General features: G+C 48.8%; 6 non-coding genes and 3 pseudogenes across 6 annotated transcripts; all 9 read left to right on the top strand.

Moving 5' to 3' along the window:
* The first annotated feature begins 654 nt into the window (after positions 1-654).
* LOC141214145 (U2 spliceosomal RNA) lies at positions 655-770 on the top strand (annotated as a pseudogene).
* A 524-nt stretch (positions 771-1,294) lies between these two features.
* On the top strand, positions 1,295-1,476 carry LOC141214062 (U2 spliceosomal RNA). The gene has a single exon (XR_012283392.1). It is a non-coding gene; the product is annotated as a U2 spliceosomal RNA (small nuclear RNA).
* Positions 1,477-2,591: 1,115 nt separating this feature from the next.
* Positions 2,592-2,782, top strand: LOC141213903 (U2 spliceosomal RNA). Its single transcript, XR_012283236.1, has one exon. It is a non-coding gene; the product is annotated as a U2 spliceosomal RNA (small nuclear RNA).
* Positions 2,783-3,897: 1,115 nt separating this feature from the next.
* Positions 3,898-4,088, top strand: LOC141213891 (U2 spliceosomal RNA). Its single transcript, XR_012283225.1, has one exon. It is a non-coding gene; the product is annotated as a U2 spliceosomal RNA (small nuclear RNA).
* A 1,108-nt stretch (positions 4,089-5,196) lies between these two features.
* LOC141213879 (U2 spliceosomal RNA) lies at positions 5,197-5,387 on the top strand. Its single transcript, XR_012283214.1, has one exon. It is a non-coding gene; the product is annotated as a U2 spliceosomal RNA (small nuclear RNA).
* Positions 5,388-6,505: 1,118 nt separating this feature from the next.
* LOC141213867 (U2 spliceosomal RNA) lies at positions 6,506-6,696 on the top strand. Its single transcript, XR_012283202.1, has one exon. It is a non-coding gene; the product is annotated as a U2 spliceosomal RNA (small nuclear RNA).
* Positions 6,697-7,809: 1,113 nt separating this feature from the next.
* Positions 7,810-7,899, top strand: LOC141214135 (U2 spliceosomal RNA; annotated as a pseudogene).
* A 5,552-nt stretch (positions 7,900-13,451) lies between these two features.
* Positions 13,452-13,657, top strand: LOC141214099 (U2 spliceosomal RNA; annotated as a pseudogene).
* A 1,112-nt stretch (positions 13,658-14,769) lies between these two features.
* On the top strand, positions 14,770-14,960 carry LOC141213856 (U2 spliceosomal RNA). The gene has a single exon (XR_012283191.1). It is a non-coding gene; the product is annotated as a U2 spliceosomal RNA (small nuclear RNA).
* The last annotated feature ends 2,795 nt before the right edge of the window (positions 14,961-17,755 follow it).

Genomic DNA, 17,755 nt, shown 5'->3' with positions numbered 1-17,755 from the left:
TTGGTTTGCTACAATGCCTTTTCTGAAACGTTGTCTCCTTCTGCTGGAACACTGACTTCTTTCATTTAATGCCTGCAGACTATAAAAGAGAACCCAACCCAAAAAGTTTGGTTGATTAGTCTGTGGCATTCTGTTAAACTGTTGCTTATGGCGGTCTCTGTGAGCTTCTCAGCGACATTCAGCCAGCCAGGTATCCTGCCTGCAGTAGATGGAATGTGGCAATGGAACGCTGGCTGCGCGTGTCATAATAGGCTCTGAGCCTTTATATACCTGTGCACAGCAGCAGCCACCTTCAGTCTGCTGCTGGACAGCCAGCAGCAGCAGCAGCAGGAGAGGTATGTAATCAGGAGCCCTCCTGCTAAGGGTAGACAGCTGCTCGTTCCACCCCACCCCCCGCCTTAATTGGTTCTCCTCCCTTCCAACGGTGTTGAGGCGGGTGGGAACAGCAGGGGGTGAAGGTGCTGTGTTTAAAGAGGTGGAGTTATGCAGATCTAAAACGCGTGGATTGCAGCAGCAGCAAGCCGAAAAGTGCAGGCATGTAAGGGATCTAGAGGTTGACAACATGTCTTCTTAACGGGAGTCCAGGAGCTCATCTCCACAAATGGACTTTTCAGGATCCTTGGGTGGCTCCGTAGTTTGAAACCAATTCTGGTTATCGCTTCTCGGCCTTTTGGCTAAGATCAAGTGTAGTATCTTTTGAAAAGGCAGTTTTGTCCTTGGGCTGCCCTAGTAAATTGATGCATATTACACTCTGGTTTGGTGCACTTGTTAGTACGCCAGGTGGCTCATAGAGTTATCTGATGGAAAACATGGCCCTCCAGGATCGAAGTCACTAGGCTGGGTAAGTGTGAGGGCTTTGGAGCAATGTGCCCCAGGAGTAGGCGCCCTGGTGGGAGTCCAAGCTTACTGGGACTGGGAACCCCAGAAAGACTTGGCTTCGTAGCACGCCGCACCTTTGCCAATCATACTTTCTGAGCAACCCCCCCTATTCCTGGCCTCCGGGCTAGGAAGGGGAATTTTTATAAACCCGGTCGGAGGTCCGGTCAGCTTTGGGCTGAGAAACCAACACAGGCTCCAGCTCCACTAGGGTGGCAGCCTAGATGGAAGCTGGGAGCACGAAAACGGCTCTTCTCCGGCTTCGGCTAGGGAGAGCATCGGAGATCCCTGACCCTCGCTGTGGCCTTCTGGCTCGGAGGGATGGGGATGGTTTATTGGGGACCCTCTCCTCCGGGAAGGGTCCACATGAATCCTCGCCTCGTGCGCTGTTTTGGTGTGACTTCGGTCACATTTTTCAGTGCCTTGGATGCAGCTTCAATCAAAAAATCTGTTCTTATCAGTTTAATATCTGATACGTCCCCTATCTGGGGACCATATATTAAATGGATTTTTAGAACAGGGAGATGGAAAAAGAGCTTGCTCTGTCCACTCCACGCATTGACCTGGTATTGCAGTATCTCCAGGACCGGTGCACCCCTTCTTTAATGCAGTTTCTAAAATCAGAAAGAATTGAATTCAATGTTTTTTGTTCATTTTGCTTGTTTGTCGGATTTTGGGATGGACTCTTTGGCTTTGCTTTTCTTCTCCTCATTGGATTTTTCATGTTCAAAGTTGCAGAAGCCAGATTACAAGCTCATTTTGGTTCAACTTCAGCAACTGTGCATTGCATTGCCATGTAATGTGATGCAATGCTATCTTTCTAGCTCTCCCTTTTTACTTCCTTTTGGATAAACAGACATATTAGGCAAGCATTTTGGAGCTTTCACCTAAATAACTACAGGTGGTGAGATAAGCTGCACAATATAATTGACCTTTCAGTATATTGTTGCACACACACCATCTATTTAGCAAATGCCCTTGTTATCAACAGCAGCCTTTTAAACTCACCTGAGCTAACAGGTATGTGCGCTGGTTACTCTGCTGCGCTTAAAATTTCTTTTTTGGTTTGCTACAATGCCTTTTCTGAAACGTTGTCTCCTTCTGCTGGAACACTGACTTCTTTCATTTAATGCCTGCAGACTATAAAAGAGAACCCAACCCAAAAAGTTTGGTTGATTAGTCTGTGGCATTCTGTTAAACTGTTGCTTATGGCGGTCTCTGTGAGCTTCTCAGCGACATTCAGCCAGCCAGGTATCCTGCCTGCAGTAGATGGAATGTGGCAATGGAACGCTGGCTGCGCGTGTCATAATAGGCTCTGAGCCTTTATATACCTGTGCACAGCAGCAGCCACCTTCAGTCTGCTGCTGGACAGCCAGCAGCAGCAGCAGCAGGAGAGGTATGTAATCAGGAGCCCTCCTGCTAAGGGTAGACAGCTGCTCGTTCCACCCCACCCCCCGCCTTAATTGGTTCTCCTCCCTTCCAACGGTGTTGAGGCGGGTGGGAACAGCAGGGGGTGAAGGTGCTGTGTTTAAAGAGGTGGAGTTATGCAGATCTAAAACGCGTGGATTGCAGCAGCAGCAAGCCGAAAAGTGCAGGCATGTAAGGGATCTAGAGGTTGACAACATGTCTTCTTAACGGGAGTCCAGGAGCTCATCTCCACAAATGGACTTTTCAGGATCCTTGGGTGGCTCCGTAGTTTGAAACCAATTCTGGTTATCGCTTCTCGGCCTTTTGGCTAAGATCAAGTGTAGTATCTGTTCTTATCAGTTTAATATCTGATACGTCCCCTATCTGGGGACCATATATTAAATGGATTTTTAGAACAGGGAGATGGAAAAAGAGCTTGCTCTGTCCACTCCACGCATTGACCTGGTATTGCAGTATCTCCAGGACCGGTGCACCCCTTCTTTAATGCAGTTTCTAAAATCAGAAAGAATTGAATTCAATGTTTTTTGTTCATTTTGCTTGTTTGTCGGATTTTGGGATGGACTCTTTGGCTTTGCTTTTCTTCTCCTCATTGGATTTTTCATGTTCAAAGTTGCAGAAGCCAGATTACAAGCTCATTTTGGTTCAACTTCAGCAACTGTGCATTGCATTGCCATGTAATGTGATGCAATGCTATCTTTCTAGCTCTCCCTTTTTACTTCCTTTTGGATAAACAGACATATTAGGCAAGCATTTTGGAGCTTTCACCTAAATAACTACAGGTGGTGAGATAAGCTGCACAATATAATTGACCTTTCAGTATATTGTTGGACACACACCATCTATTTAGCAAATGCCCTTGTTATCAACAGCAGCCTTTTAAACTCACCTGAGCTAACAGGTATGTGCGCTGGTTACTCTGCTGCGCTTAAAATTTCTTTTTTGGTTTGCTACAATGCCTTTTCTGAAACGTTGTCTCCTTCTGCTGGAACACTGACTTCTTTCATTTAATGCCTGCAGACTATAAAAGAGAACCCAACCCAAAAAGTTTGGTTGATTAGTCTGTGGCATTCTGTTAAACTGTTGCTTATGGCGGTCTCTGTGAGCTTCTCAGCGACATTCAGCCAGCCAGGTATCCTGCCTGCAGTAGATGGAATGTGGCAATGGAACGCTGGCTGCGCGTGTCATAATAGGCTCTGAGCCTTTATATACCTGTGCACAGCAGCAGCCACCTTCAGTCTGCTGCTGGACAGCCAGCAGCAGCAGCAGCAGGAGAGGTATGTAATCAGGAGCCCTCCTGCTAAGGGTAGACAGCTGCTCGTTCCACCCCACCCCCCGCCTTAATTGGTTCTCCTCCCTTCCAACGGTGTTGAGGCGGGTGGGAACAGCAGGGGGTGAAGGTGCTGTGTTTAAAGAGGTGGAGTTATGCAGATCTAAAACGCGTGGATTGCAGCAGCAGCAAGCCGAAAAGTGCAGGCATGTAAGGGATCTAGAGGTTGACAACATGTCTTCTTAACGGGAGTCCAGGAGCTCATCTCCACAAATGGACTTTTCAGGATCCTTGGGTGGCTCCGTAGTTTGAAACCAATTCTGGTTATCGCTTCTCGGCCTTTTGGCTAAGATCAAGTGTAGTATCTGTTCTTATCAGTTTAATATCTGATACGTCCCCTATCTGGGGACCATATATTAAATGGATTTTTAGAACAGGGAGATGGAAAAAGAGCTTGCTCTGTCCACTCCACGCATTGACCTGGTATTGCAGTATCTCCAGGACCGGTGCACCCCTTCTTTAATGCAGTTTCTAAAATCAGAAAGAATTGAATTCAATGTTTTTTGTTCATTTTGCTTGTTTGTCGGATTTTGGGATGGACTCTTTGGCTTTGCTTTTCTTCTCCTCATTGGATTTTTCATGTTCAAAGTTGCAGAAGCCAGATTACAAGCTCATTTTGGTTCAACTTCAGCAACTGTGCATTGCATTGCCATGTAATGTGATGCAATGCTATCTTTCTAGCTCTCCCTTTTTACTTCCTTTTGGATAAACAGACATATTAGGCAAGCATTTTGGAGCTTTCACCTAAATAACTACAGGTGGTGAGATAAGCTGCACAATATAATTGACCTTTCAGTATATTGTTGCACACACACCATCTATTTAGCAAATGCCCTTGTTATCAACAGCAGCCTTTTAAACTCACCTGAGCTAACAGGTATGTGCGCTGGTTACTCTGCTGCGCTTAAAATTTCTTTTTTGGTTTGCTACAATGCCTTTTCTGAAACGTTGTCTCCTTCTGCTGGAACACTGACTTCTTTCATTTAATGCCTGCAGACTATAAAAGAGAACCCAACCCAAAAAGTTTGGTTGATTAGTCTGTGGCATTCTGTTAAACTGTTGCTTATGGCGGTCTCTGTGAGCTTCTCAGCGACATTCAGCCAGCCAGGTATCCTGCCTGCAGTAGATGGAATGTGGCAATGGAACGCTGGCTGCGCGTGTCATAATAGGCTCTGAGCCTTTATATACCTGTGCACAGCAGCAGCCACCTTCAGTCTGCTGCTGGACAGCCAGCAGCAGCAGGAGAGGTATGTAATCAGGAGCCCTCCTGCTAAGGGTAGACAGCTGCTCGTTCCACCCCACCCCCCGCCTTAATTGGTTCTCCTCCCTTCCAACGGTGTTGAGGCGGGTGGGAACAGCAGGGGGTGAAGGTGCTGTGTTTAAAGAGGTGGAGTTATGCAGATCTAAAACGCGTGGATTGCAGCAGCAGCAAGCCGAAAAGTGCAGGCATGTAAGGGATCTAGAGGTTGACAACATGTCTTCTTAACGGGGTCCAGGAGCTCATCTCCACAAATGGACTTTTCAGGATCCTTGGGTGGCTCCGTAGTTTGAAACCAATTCTGGTTATCGCTTCTCGGCCTTTTGGCTAAGATCAAGTGTAGTATCTGTTCTTATCAGTTTAATATCTGATACGTCCCCTATCTGGGGACCATATATTAAATGGATTTTTAGAACAGGGAGATGGAAAAAGAGCTTGCTCTGTCCACTCCACGCATTGACCTGGTATTGCAGTATCTCCAGGACCGGTGCACCCCTTCTTTAATGCAGTTTCTAAAATCAGAAAGAATTGAATTCAATGTTTTTTGTTCATTTTGCTTGTTTGTCGGATTTTGGGATGGACTCTTTGGCTTTGCTTTTCTTCTCCTCATTGGATTTTTCATGTTCAAAGTTGCAGAAGCCAGATTACAAGCTCATTTTGGTTCAACTTCAGCAACTGTGCATTGCATTGCCATGTAATGTGATGCAATGCTATCTTTCTAGCTCTCCCTTTTTACTTCCTTTTGGATAAACAGACATATTAGGCAAGCATTTTGGAGCTTTCACCTAAATAACTACAGGTGGTGAGATAAGCTGCACAATATAATTGACCTTTCAGTATATTGTTGCACACACACCATCTATTTAGCAAATGCCCTTGTTATCAACAGCAGCCTTTTAAACTCACCTGAGCTAACAGGTATGTGCGCTGGTTACTCTGCTGCGCTTAAAATGTCTTTTTTGGTTTGCTACAATGCCTTTTCTGAAACGTTGTCTCCTTCTGCTGGAACACTGACTTCTTTCATTTAATGCCTGCAGACTATAAAAGAGAACCCAACCCAAAAAGTTTGGTTGATTAGTCTGTGGCATTCTGTTAAACTGTTGCTTATGGCGGTCTCTGTGAGCTTCTCAGCGACATTCAGCCAGCCAGGTATCCTGCCTGCAGTAGATGGAATGTGGCAATGGAACGCTGGCTGCGCGTGTCATAATAGGCTCTGAGCCTTTATATACCTGTGCACAGCAGCAGCCACCTTCAGTCTGCTGCTGGACAGCCAGCAGCAGCAGCAGCAGCAGGAGAGGTATGTAATCAGGAGCCCTCCTGCTAAGGGTAGACAGCTGCTCGTTCCACCCCACCCCCCGCCTTAATTGGTTCTCCTCCCTTCCAACGGTGTTGAGGCGGGTGGGAACAGCAGGGGGTGAAGGTGCTGTGTTTAAAGAGGTGGAGTTATGCAGATCTAAAACGCGTGGATTGCAGCAGCAGCAAGCCGAAAAGTGCAGGCATGTAAGGGATCTAGAGGTTGACAACATGTCTTCTTAACGGGAGTCCAGGAGCTCATCTCCACAAATGGACTTTTCAGGATCCTTGGGTGGCTCCGTAGTTTGAAACCAATTCTGGTTATCGCTTCTCGGCCTTTTGGCTAAGATCAAGTGTAGTATCTGTTCTTATCAGTTTAATATCTGATACGTCCCCTATCTGGGGACCATATATTAAATGGATTTTTAGAACAGGGAGATGGAAAAAGAGCTTGCTCTGTCCACTCCACGCATTGACCTGGTATTGCAGTATCTCCAGGACCGGTGCACCCCTTCTTTAATGCAGTTTCTAAAATCAGAAAGAATTGAATTCAATGTTTTTTGTTCATTTTGCTTGTTTGTCGGATTTTGGGATGGACTCTTTGGCTTTGCTTTTCTTCTCCTCATTGGATTTTTCATGTTCAAAGTTGCAGAAGCCAGATTACAAGCTCATTTTGGTTCAACTTCAGCAACTGTGCATTGCATTGCCATGTAATGTGATGCAATGCTATCTTTCTAGCTCTCCCTTTTTACTTCCTTTTGGATAAACAGACATATTAGGCAAGCATTTTGGAGCTTTCACCTAAATAACTACAGGTGGTGAGATAAGCTGCACAATATAATTGACCTTTCAGTATATTGTTGCACACACACCATCTATTTAGCAAATGCCCTTGTTATCAACAGCAGCCTTTTAAACTCACCTGAGCTAACAGGTATGTGCGCTGGTTACTCTGCTGCGCTTAAAATTTCTTTTTTGGTTTGCTACAATGCCTTTTCTGAAACGTTGTCTCCTTCTGCTGGAACACTGACTTCTTTCATTTAATGCCTGCAGACTATAAAAGAGAACCCAACCCAAAAAGTTTGGTTGATTAGTCTGTGCATTCTGTTAAACTGTTGCTTATGGCGGTCTCTGTGAGCTTCTCAGCGACATTCAGCCAGCCAGGTATCCTGCCTGCAGTAGATGGAATGTGGCAATGGAACGCTGGCTGCGCGTGTCATAATAGGCTCTGAGCCTTTATATACCTGTGCACAGCAGCAGCCACCTTCAGTCTGCTGCTGGACAGCCAGCAGCAGCAGCAGCAGGAGAGGTATGTAATCAGGAGCCCTCCTGCTAAGGGTAGACAGCTGCTCGTTCCACCCCACCCCCCGCCTTAATTGGTTCTCCTCCCTTCCAACGGTGTTGAGGCGGGTGGGAACAGCAGGGGGTGAAGGTGCTGTGTTTAAAGAGGTGGAGTTATGCAGATCTAAAACGCGTGGATTGCAGCAGCAGCAAGCCGAAAAGTGCAGGCATGTAAGGGATCTAGAGGTTGACAACATGTCTTCTTAACGGGGTCCAGGAGCTCATCTCCACAAATGGACTTTTCAGGATCCTTGGGTGGCTCCGTAGTTTGAAACCAATTCTGGTTATCGCTTCTCGGCCTTTTGGCTAAGATCAAGTGTAGTATCTGTTCTTATAAGAACACAAGAGCAATGATCTACACTTGACGAGAGCGATCGAACTCGGAAGGAGAAGAGCTTCGGAGCCCAGCTGACATCGGAGAAGGAAGGCGGATATCGGTGGGAGGAAGAAGCTCTAAAGAATCCAGAAGAAGACGAAGACTCGGAGAAGAATCGGGCTGTCCTGTGGAATCTTCGAGGAAGAAAATCATCGAGACAAAGACCTTTCGGGGAATTTGTCCAGAACACGACGGGAGAAGAATCTGCATAGCTCCACCCATTCCGGGAAAAGTTCCAGATCCAGCTCCAAGAAGTAACTGCAGGAGGAAAGCCATGGCAAGCGCTGCGAGGAAGGCCGAAAAGAAGAGCCTGGAGCAGGGGACAGCCAGGAGGGCCCAGCCAGGAGCCGATTCTGACCCCAAGGACTCTGCCTCCACGACTGGCCAGCAGAAGGGACCCCAGAAGCCCCGCCACGAAGCTCCAGCCCTGGAGCCATGGATGCGGCAGACGGTGGCCCTGAAGCTGAAGGAAGTGGATGGGAGGGTGCCGGACATGTCCTCGGACGTGTTCTGCCAGAAGATGCTGCTGGATCGAGGCTTCTCCAGGTCGGACACCCTCAGCATCCAGACCTTCTTGACGGGGATCTTCTTCGTCACCTTCGCCACTGTGAACACCTGCAGGAGGTTCTGGGAAATGGTAAGCGCAAAAGGACCAGATAATTCTTTCTTTGCCTTTACAGGTAGCTGCCCTATCCAGAGGGACGAAAGGAGGATCACGGTCTCCATGCGCAACCCGCACACCCCAGGCCAAGACATCTGTACCTTCCTGAGACGCTTCTGTTTGGTTGTGAAGGAACCTTCTCACATCCTGAATGGACTCGGCTTCTGGACAGGTAAGTGGTCGGTGACCGTTAGACTTCACAGGGACCTGGCGTACTCAGACGGACTTCGGCACCTGCCCCCGACATTCTCCCTGGGCAACTCCTACGGCCTCATCTATTACCCGGACATGCCGCGGAACTGCAGGAGATGCGGCAAGAACGGCCACGAGATGAAGGACTGCAAGGAGGATGCCTGCAGGATTTGTCGAGTGACGGGACACAGCTCGAAGGACTGCCCGAAGAAGACGTCCTGCAACCTGTGTGGGCTGGCGGCTCATCTGTACAAGGATTGCCCCAAGCGTGAGAGATCCTGGGCATCGGTGGTTGCGACGACCCCAGCTACGGAGGACAAGGACCCGATGACCAGGCCTGTGAAGTTCAAGGACGCGACGACCAAGGCCCCAGCGGCCAAGGCCGAGACGACCAAGGCCAAAGCGGTCAAGGAGTCGGTGGCCAAAGCCCCAGCGACGGTCCCAGCAGCTCCGAAGCAGAAGAAAAAGTCAAAGGAGGGTAAGAGTTCTGTCACCCCTCTCTCGATCCCTCCCCCTGCCACCCCCGTCCAATCCCCCCCCACCCCGGCCACCCCTGCTGAGGATTCCACTTCCTCTTCCTCCTTCCCCTACTCCTCAGCAGGTGTCCTTTCCCCTGCCCCGGCAGCCACTCTCCCTCCCCAGACCATGGTAGCGGTGGAATTAACCTTTCCTCCACCCGCCGCTATCTATTCCGAGGAGGATTTTCCCCTTCTTGTCTCCCCAGTTCCAACCCGGGGAAAGAGGAAGGTGGAGGACAGCCCTGCTACTGAATCCTCCAAAAAGAAGATTCTGGATTTCGTAGGCGAAAAGGAGGATACCCTCCCTGAGCCAGAAGAGATGGAGCACATGGTTGAGACCCTGGTGGCCGAGCCAGAAGAGGAGGAACTGGTGGTCGCCGAGATCGAGGCCGCGCTGCTTGACCAGATGGAGGAAGAGGGCCTGCTGGTGATCCCGTCACCAGCAGTCAACACCGACGAGGGACCACCCGACCGGAGTGGTAACTAAGGTGTATTGCCTGCGCTAACTTTTTCTTTTTTCCCTACATGATGGCTAATATTAACTTATTTTCCATTAATGTCAGGAGCATCAAGGACAAGTTCAGACGTCAGACTATTTATGCCTTCCTTACTTCCCAGTTGTGTGATGTTTATATGTTGCAGGAATGTTCCCTTCCCTCCTCTAGGTCCTTCAAACATCTGGCCAGGGAGTGGTCCCACGGTCCATCCTACTGGTCCGGTGGGGGTGACTGCAAGTCTGCGGGGGTCGCAATTCTGATCAGGGGGGGCGCATTCACGCTTGAGTCCGTCCAGGAGCTCATCTGCGGCAGGGCTCTTGTTGTAGATGGCAACTGGGCGGGAGAACCTGTCAGGTTCATCAACGTGTATGCGTCCCCACTGAAGAATGAGCGTTTGGAGCTTTTCCAGACCCTGCGGCTTCAGCTTGCCACCACCAGGACCTTAGTGATGGCCGGGGATTTCAACTGCCCCATCGAGGAGGATGGTCGTAGTTCTGGCACATCTGCCAAGTTGGACATCACGTCCAAGCTGCTCATCGAGATGGTAACCGAGGCCTCTCTTCAGGACGTGGTGGGCTCCATGGGGAGAGGCTCCACGAACTATTCGTGGAGCCGACCCGATGGCTCACTCCGCTCCAGGATTGACTTTGTGTTCACCTCTCGGGCAGTCAGGCAGAGTAGGCACTCGATGGTCTCCTGCTTCTTCTCCGACCACAGAGCCATTCACTTACAAGGTGTCCTCGGCGACGGTTTTCCGTCCGGCCCCGGCTCCTGGAAGCTGAATTGTGCTCTGCTGGCTCAGGATGAAGTCGTGGAGGAGCTGAGAGCAGCCTACGCAATGTGGCAGTCCTACAAGGGTAGCTTCCAAACAGTCTCTGATTGGTGGGAATATGTTAAACTTGAGTTTCGCTGTTTCTTTCAGGCCAAGGGTCGACAACAGGCGTGTGAGAAGAGGAGGGACTTCAGAGGGCTGCAGCGCGAGCTGCGGTCGCTGCAGGACCTTCTTCACTGCGGCTGGGACGTGAGGGAGGAGCTGGAGGAGACCAAGAAGAGCCTGAAAAGGCACTTTGAGGAGGAGTCCAAGCGAATCGTCTTCCGTTCCAAAGTGGAGAATCTGGAGAAGGGTGAGAAATGTAACTCATTCTTTTTCAGGAAACTTCATGCCGGTCACACGCCCCTGAACGAGCTGCGAGACGAGAGCGGAAACATGCGACGTGGGAAGGAGGACGTGATGAGGGTCGTCAGCGACTTCTACAGCGAACTCTACTCCCACAAGACTACCGACCCCGACGCTGCTGATAAGTTCCTGTCAGGTATCACTAACCATCTTGATCCTGCAGGCACGGCAGCCTTGGACAAACCTCTGATGGTGGGCGAATTGCTCTCTGCCGCTAAATCCTTTAGGACCGGCAGGACCCCGGGCAGTGATGGTCTTCCAGCGGAGCTCTATGTAGCGCTGGGAGACCTCATCTGTCCGGACCTGTTGGACCTGTACGAGGAGATGGTGGTGGAGGGTAGAATGCCTCCATCTTTGAGGGAAGGAATGGTCACGATCCTGTACAAGCGGAAGGGAGAGAGGTGCGACCTGAGGAATTGGCGTCCCATCACTCTGCTCAACGTGGACTACAAGATCCTGGCCAAGACGATGGCGACACGACTTAAGACGGTCATCGGACGGATCATCCACCCGGACCAGACCTGCGGCATCCCTGGACGTCGCATCGCAGACAGCCTCGCTCTCGTGCGGGACACGGTCGAGTACATCAAGGTCCGCCGCGCACACGCGGCCCTGGTCTCCTTGGATCAGGAGAAGGCCTTCGACCGGGTTTCCCACGAGTTCATGGGCCGAGCTCTGCACCGGTTAGGTTTGGGTAACATGTTTTGTTCGTATGTCCGTCTGATGTATTTTGATATCCACAGCTCGGTGTTGGTGAACGGCTGGAAGACTGACCCCTTCCCTGTCCTCTCTGGGGTCAGACAAGGCTGCCCTCTATCACCTCTTCTTTTTGTTTGTGTTATAGAACTCTTCGCAGAGGCTATCCGGCAGAATGGAGAGATCAGAGGGATCACCGCACCGGGTCGGGGACGACACGAGGTCAAGTGCTCGCTCTACATGGACGACGTCACCGTCTTCTGCGCTGATCGTGGTTCAGTCGACGCCCTCGTCCAGACGTGTGAGAGGTTCGGCCGGGCTTCAGGGGCCAAAGTCAACTGCAGGAAGTCGGAAGCCATGCTCTTCGGGGATTGGCAGCCGGCCTCCTCTGCCCCCTTCCCCTTCAACATTCAACCGGATTTCCTCAAGGTGCTGGGAGTCTGGTTCGGGAAGGAAGGAGCGGCCATCAAGTCCTGGCAAGAACGCTTGGCCAAGGTGAAGCAACGGATCGGACTCTGGAGCCTCAGACACCTCACTTGTGAGGGTAAGGCACTCGTCCTGCGTAATGAGGTCCTGCCCGTCTTGCAGTACACGGCGCAGGCCTGGCCCCCACACGTCACTGTGTGCAGGGCCATTACCAAGACAGTGTTTCACTTTGTCTGGGGATCCAAGATGGACAGAGTCAGGCGGGCCGTCATGTACAAGGAGCCTCGCAAGGGTGGGAAGGGCGTTCCAGATATCCCCACCTTCCTGCGATCCTCTTTTGTGTGTGATTGTGTCCGCCGGACTTTGCAAGTCAAGAATGGCTCCGCGGGCAGGTCCATGTCTCACTTCTTCCTGCTTCCTCTTTGGAGGCGACTCGGCTGGGACAAGTGGGACAGCTCCTTCCCCTACAACTGGACGACGCCATGGTTCTACGGAGACGTCGTTCGATTTGTGGGGGAGCATCAACTGGAGGGACTCAAGCCCGAATTGTGGAAGCCCAAAACTATCCACAAGCTAATCAGAGCCAAGGATGACGTGGAGAACATCACAGGACTTCACCAGGACACGCTGGAGACTGTGTGGACAAATGTGTCGTCTGACAGGCTGACCAACGGGCACAAGGACTTGTCGTGGATGGCGATTCAGGGCGGACTGCCCGTCCGGTCATTCATGCATGCCCGGAACCTGTGCAAGACCCGGTACTGCCCAAGGTGCCCCTTCGTGGAGGAAACATCTTTGCACACTTTTTGGGACTGCGGATTTGCACAGCGCCTATTGACTGCACTTGAGGACGACCTGAGGAACTCTGTCCCCAGGGCGAGCCTATCGCACCATTCTGTGCTTTATGGACTATTCCCTGGGGTTCATACCGTCGGAGCCATCCAGGAGGCTTGGCGCCTTATGAACTGCTTCAAGAATGCCGTTTGGGTCGCCAGGAACCGGCTCATCTTGAGGAGGGAGAGGATGTCCATCCAGGACTGCCGCAGGCTGATCCACAGCCTGCTCAGAGACTATTCCATCATGGACGGTCCGGAGGACGAGGATGAGGACTAAACCCCTCCTCCCCCTCTCCCCTTATGTGTCTTGTCTTTCAATAAAGCTTCGGGCCTGTGATTTTCCCCTCCCCATCCCCTTTTTCCCAATCCCTATCCCTTATCACGGTTCGTCGTACTGTATTGATTGACATGCTTTTTCTTTCAGATTGAGTGTTTTGTGTAGCATAGGGGTGCGATGTGTCTAGTTAGTGCGTCGTATCCTCATGCTATGTAAATATGATGTAGAATTCTGTGTGTACTGGGCTGCGGCACTGTACACTGTCTGTTAACTTATTTTTTGTGCTAATAAAAGATATATTCAATCAAAAAAAAAAAAAAAAAAATCTGTTCTTATCAGTTTAATATCTGATACGTCCCCTATCTGGGGACCATATATTAAATGGATTTTTAGAACAGGGAGATGGAAAAAGAGCTTGCTCTGTCCACTCCACGCATTGACCTGGTATTGCAGTATCTCCAGGACCGGTGCACCCCTTCTTTAATGCAGTTTCTAAAATCAGAAAGAATTGAATTCAATGTTTTTTGTTCATTTTGCTTGTTTGTCGGATTTTGGGATGGACTCTTTGGCTTTGCTTTTCTTCTCCTCATTGGATTTTTCATGTTCAAAGTTGCAGAAGCCAGATTACAAGCTCATTTTGGTTCAACTTCAGCAACTGTGCATTGCATTGCCATGTAATGTGATGCAATGCTATCTTTCTAGCTCTCCCTTTTTACTTCCTTTTGGATAAACAGACATATTAGGCAAGCATTTTGGAGCTTTCACCTAAATAACTACAGGTGGTGAGATAAGCTGCACAATATAATTGACCTTTCAGTATATTGTTGCACACACACCATCTATTTAGCAAATGCCCTTGTTATCAACAGCAGCCTTTTAAACTCACCTGAGCTAACAGGTATGTGCGCTGGTTACTCTGCTGCGCTTAAAATTTCTTTTTTGGTTTGCTACAATGCCTTTTCTGAAACGTTGTCTCCTTCTGCTGGAACACTGACTTCTTTCATTTAATGCCTGCAGACTATAAAAGAGAACCCAACCCAAAAAGTTTGGTTGATTAGTCTGTGGCATTCTGTTAAACTGTTGCTTATGGCGGTCTCTGTGAGCTTCTCAGCGACATTCAGCCAGCCAGGTATCCTGCCTGCAGTAGATGGAATGTGGCAATGGAACGCTGGCTGCGCGTGTCATAATAGGCTCTGAGCCTTTATATACCTGTGCACAGCAGCAGCCACCTTCAGTCTGCTGCTGGACAGCCAGCAGCAGCAGCAGGAGAGGTATGTAATCAGGAGCCCTCCTGCTAAGGGTAGACAGCTGCTCGTTCCACCCCACCCCCCGCCTTAATTGGTTCTCCTCCCTTCCAACGGTGTTGAGGCGGGTGGGAACAGCAGGGGGTGAAGGTGCTGTGTTTAAAGAGGTGGAGTTATGCAGATCTAAAACGCGTGGATTGCAGCAGCAGCAAGCCGAAAAGTGCAGGCATGTAAGGGATCTAGAGGTTGACAACATGTCTTCTTAACGGGAGTCCAGGAGCTCATCTCCACAAATGGACTTTTCAGGATCCTTGGGTGGCTCCGTAGTTTGAAACCAATTCTGGTTATCGCTTCTCGGCCTTTTGGCTAAGATCAAGTGTAGTATCTGTTCTTATCAGTTTAATATCTGATACGTCCCCTATCTGGGGACCATATATTAAATGGATTTTTAGAACAGGGAGATGGAAAAAGAGCTTGCTCTGTCCACTCCACGCATTGACCTGGTATTGCAGTATCTCCAGGACCGGTGCACCCCTTCTTTAATGCAGTTTCTAAAATCAGAAAGAATTGAATTCAATGTTTTTTGTTCATTTTGCTTGTTTGTCGGATTTTGGGATGGACTCTTTGGCTTTGCTTTTCTTCTCCTCATTGGATTTTTCATGTTCAAAGTTGCAGAAGCCAGATTACAAGCTCATTTTGGTTCAACTTCAGCAACTGTGCATTGCATTGCCATGTAATGTGATGCAATGCTATCTTTCTAGCTCTCCCTTTTTACTTCCTTTTGGATAAACAGACATATTAGGCAAGCATTTTGGAGCTTTCACCTAAATAACTACAGGTGGTGAGATAAGCTGCACAATATAATTGACCTTTCAGTATATTGTTGCACACACACCATCTATTTAGCAAATGCCCTTGTTATCAACAGCAGCCTTTTAAACTCACCTGAGCTAACAGGTATGTGCGCTGGTTACTCTGCTGCGCTTAAAATTTCTATCTTGTGTGATACCATCTGCTGAGCTGTGTATCTAATGCTCTCCTGTGTGATACTGTCTGCTGAGCTGTGTATCTAATCCTGTCCTGTGTGATACAGTCCGCTGAGCTATGTATCTAATCCTCCCCTGTGCGATATTGTCTGCTGAGCTGTGTATCTAATCCTCTCCTGTGTGATACTGTCTGCTGAGCTGTGCATCTAATCCTATCCTGTGTGATACTATCTGCTGAGCAGTGTATCTAATCCTATGCTGTGTGATACTGTCTGCTGAGCCGTGTATCTAATCCCGCCCTGTGCGATACTGTCTGCTGAGCCGTGTATCTAATCCACTCCTGTGTGATACTGTCTGATGAACTGTGTATCTAATCCTATCCTGTGTGATACTGTCTGCTGAGCCGTGTATCTAATCCACTCCTGTGTGATACTGTCTGCTGAGCTGTGTATCTAACCCCGCCCTGTGCGATACTGTCTGCTGAGCCGTGTATCTAATCCACTCCTGTGTGATACTGTCTGATGAACTGTGTATCTAATCCTATCCTGTGTGATACTGTCTGCTGAGCCGTGTATCTAATCCCGCCCTGTGTGATACTGTCTGCTGAGCGGTGTATCTAATCCTATGCTGTGTGATACTGTCAGCTGAGTTGTGTATCTAATCCTATCCTGTGTGATACCATCTGCTGAGCTGTGTATCTAATCCTTTCCTGTGTGATACTGTCTGCTGAGCTGTGTATCTAATCCTCTCCTGTGTGATACTGTCTGCTGAGCTATGTATCTAATCCTCTCCTGTGTGATAATGTTTGCTGAGCTGTGTATCTAATTCTTTCCTGTGAGATACTGCCTGCTGAGCTGTGTATCTAATCCTCTCCTGTGTGATATTGTCTGCTGAGCCATGTATATAATCCTCTACTGTGTGATACTGTCAAGTGAGCTGTGTATCTAATCCTCTCCTGTGTGATATTGTCAGCTGAGCTGTGTATCTAATCCTGTCCTGTGTGATACTGTCTGCTGAGCCGTGTATCTAATTCCATCCTGTTTGATACCATCTGCTGATCCGTGTATCTAATACTCTCCTGTGTGATACTGACTGCTGTGCTGTGTATCTAATCCTATGCTGTGTGATACTGTCTGCTGAGCTGTGTATCTAATCCTATGCTGTGTGATACTGTCTGCTGAGCTGTATCTCTAATCCTACCCTGTGTGATACTGTCTGCTCAACCGTGTATCTAATCCTCTCCTGTGTGATACCATCTGCTGAGCAGTGTATCTAATCCTCTCCTGTGTGATACCGGCTGCTGAGCTGTGTATCTAATCCTCTCCTGTGCGATACTCTCTGCTGAGCTGTGTATCTAATCCTTTCCTGTGTGATACTGTGTGCTGAGCTGTGTATCTAATCCTCTCCTGTGTGATACTGTCTGATGAGCTGTGTATCTAATCCTCTCCTGTGTGATACTGTCTGCTGAGCTGTGTATCTAATCCTCTCCTGTGTGATACTGTCTGATGAACTGTGTATCTAATCCTATCCTGTGTGATACTGTCTGCTGAGCCGTGTATCTAATCCCGCCCTGTGCGATACTGTCTGCTGAGCCATGTATCTAATCCACCCGTGTGATACAGTCTGCTGAGCTGTGTATCTAATCCTATGCTGTGTGATACTGTCTGCTGAGCTGTGTATCTAATCCTCTCCTGTGTGATACTGTCTGATGAACTGTGTTTCTAATCCTCTCCTGTGTGATACTGTCTGCTGAGCTGTGTATCTAATCCTCTCCTGTGTGATACTGTCTGCTGAGCTGTGTATCTAATCCTCTCCTGTGTGATACTGTCTGATGAACTGTGTTTCTAATCCTCTCCTGTGTGATACAGTCTGCTGAGCTGTGTATCTAATCCTATCCTGTGTGATACTGTCAGCTGAACTGTGTATCTAATCCTCTCCTGTGTGATACTGTCTGCTGAGCTGTGTATCTATTCCTCTCCTGTGTGATACTGTCTGCTGAGCTGTGTATCTAATCCTCTCCTGTGTGATACTGTCTGATGAGCTGTGTATCTAATCCTCTCCTGTGTGACTCTGTCTGCTGAGCCGTGTATCTAATCCTCTCCTGTGTGATACTGTGTGCTGAGATGTGTATCTTATCCTATCCTGTGTGATACTGTTTGATGAGCTGTATATCTAAACCTGTCCTGTGTGATACCGTCTGCTGAGCAGTGTATCTAATCTTATCCTGTGATACTGTCTGCTGAGCTGTGTATCTAATCCCCTCCTGTGTGATTCTGTCTGCTGAGAAGTGTATCTAATCCTATGCTGTGTCATACTGTCTGCTGAGCTGTGTATCTAATCCTATGC

The sequence above is a fragment of the Phyllobates terribilis genome, unplaced genomic scaffold (genome assembly GCF_046119375.1).
Source record: "Phyllobates terribilis strain yellow unplaced genomic scaffold, ASM4611937v1 Scaffold_213__1_contigs__length_3403324, whole genome shotgun sequence".
NCBI lineage: Eukaryota > Metazoa > Chordata > Amphibia > Anura > Dendrobatidae > Phyllobates > Phyllobates terribilis.
This window is presented reverse-complemented; position numbering and strand designations above follow the sequence as displayed.